This window comes from Vulpes lagopus, chromosome 7 (genome assembly GCF_018345385.1).
Source record: "Vulpes lagopus strain Blue_001 chromosome 7, ASM1834538v1, whole genome shotgun sequence".
In the NCBI taxonomy this organism is placed as follows: domain Eukaryota; kingdom Metazoa; phylum Chordata; class Mammalia; order Carnivora; family Canidae; genus Vulpes; species Vulpes lagopus.
The window spans coordinates 88950242-88952673 of record NC_054830.1 but is presented as its reverse complement, the minus strand read 5'-3'; the positions used below and the strand labels follow the sequence as shown (position 1 = coordinate 88952673).

At 40.3% G+C, this 2432-nt stretch overlaps 1 pseudogene; it reads left to right on the top strand.

The window, feature by feature from the left end:
- Positions 1–1328: 1328 nt before the first annotated feature.
- Positions 1329–1843, top strand: LOC121496180 (annotated as a pseudogene).
- Positions 1844–2432: the final 589 nt, after the last annotated feature.

Genomic DNA, 2432 nt, shown 5'->3' with positions numbered 1-2432 from the left:
AGGGATCATTCATGTGAGAGGAAGTTCCTTCCCTCCTCCCTCCCTCTCCTTCCCTCCTCCTTCTTCACCTGTTGTTCCTTCATTCCTTGTTAAAATTTCCATCCTGCTCTTTTGGCACAACGTGGAACATAGGGCCTCCATTCCCTTACCATATATTACTCTTATCCTTACAAGTTGAACTGTTTACTTTTCTTTGTATTGTCAATAGACAGGAAGATACTGTGCACCTTGTTACTGGTCCTAAGATAGATGCTATTGTTCAGCAACTGCATAAGGAAAAAAATACTTTCTGCTAAACATAAATAGCAATATTAATGATCCTTAACTTCTCCCTCAAGAATAATATGTCAGAAAAAAAAAAGAATAATATGTCAGTATGTTTCCTTCCCCATTCACAAGTAGCACCTACATCGAAGTGGCTTATATCAAACAGGAAACTACATGTTAGAGCTGGGCCTTAGACTCTGATAATCTGGGGCAGCCCAGGTGGCTCAGCAGCTTAATGCCCCCTTCGGCCCAGGGCGTGATCCTGGGGACCCGGGATCGAGTCCCGCATTGGGATCCCTGCATGGAGCCTGCTTCTCCCTCTGCCTGTGTCTCTGCCTCTGTCTCTCATGAATAAATAAAATCTTAAAAAAAAAAAAAGATTCTGATAATCTCGTAAAGGCAAGAGTTGACAGAACAGAGACAGCGGACTTGAAGGAAAGCAGAGAGGGATGAATCTTCTTGCCAGAATAAGAAAAAAAAAAAAAAACATAAAACACAACTACTGATTATGATTCTGAAACTCAAATGTGTCTTCCTTGGCATAGAACCAGAGATGAATGAAGCAAGCAGCATCTTTTGTTTGCTTCCAAAAAAACAGACATTTGGCAAAAAAAAAAAGACCTCAAACATTCAAATGAATGAATTTTTCTCTTTCCACCTGAACTGAGGAATGCCATTTCAGCCTCTGTGTACATGAAATAGTCTATCCGTGTGCATCATATTTCAATACCACTGTTCCCTCTCTATTTTGATCATGTAAACCAATAGCTTCCAATATTTGTTGACAGTTAACTCTGTGTGTGTGTGTGTGTGTGTATCCAAGGTCCTGGCCTGGGTAATCACATGATAAAACATGTAACATCTTGTATTGTCAAATTGTGAAGAAGTGTCAAGGAAAGACCTTTGAAGGAGTTTCCACTGGCCAAATCTGATACAATTTGAGAAATTGAGAGCTTTTCCACCGCTCCCCTCTCCCTGCTAGTGCTGCTCCAGCTACACTGCGCTCAGAGCTCAGGCACCTTCGAAGCTAGTGCCACCGTCATCTCTCTTCAGCCGACCCCATGATCATCAACTGGGACTTCGTCAGCCATGATGAGATGTTCTCCAACATCTACTAGATCTGGCAAATCGTGGATGGACTATGGCTGGAGGTGGAGGGGAAGATGGTCAGTAGGACAGAGGGTAACACTGATGACTTGCTCATTTGTGGAGTTGCCTCTGCTGAAGGCCTGGAGGGCAAAGGTACCAAAAGCACAGTAATCACTGGTGTTGACATTGTCATGAACCATCACTTGGAGGAAACCAACTTCACAAAAGAAGCCTACAAGAAGTACATTAAAGATTACATCAAATCAAAGGGAAACTTGAAGAACAGAGGCCAGAAAGAGTAAACCCTTTTATGACAGGGGCTGCAGAACAAATCAAGCACATCCTTGCTAATTTCAAAAGCTACCAGTTCTTTATTGGTGAAAAAGTAAATCCAGATGGCATGGTTATCCTCCTGGACTACCGTGAGGATGGTGTGAGCCCATATATGATTTTCTTTAAGAATGGTTTAGAAATGGAAAAATGTTAATGAACTTAGATATTACTTTGGATTTATCACCTGTTGTCCTAACTGGCTGCTGCTCTTCATCCACACAACACCAGGACTTAAACAAATGGGACTGATATCATTTTGAGCTGCTCATTTATTTTGACCTTTATCTGAAGCAGCGGCATTGTTCTTAAGAAAAAAACATGCCATGTAGGTTGTCTAAAAATAAAATGCAGGTAAACTTATTTGAGAGAATGCCATATTTTAAAATTCATCCTGTGTAGTGTCCTGAAGAAGCTAGAGTCTGGTTGTAGACTATTACTAGAAAGCATAAGACTGCCTGCAGATAACTTCTACAGTGAAAGCCACTTTGGGACTGGAATATAAAAAACAAGAACCAAAAGTCTTACTTATGAGTTCAAGTAAAGGGAAAGACCATGCTTATAGCTGGGCCAACATTTGAAGTAGATTTCTTACACATTTCATCACCTACAAACAGAAGTAGTTAACTCTGGAAGAGATTACCAAAAGAATAAAAAGAGACTTATAACAGTTGGGGAAAAATGAGCATTAAAAAAATAATTGTTGCTAAAATAGTAAATCTTGAAAGTTTTCGTTACAAGGAAAA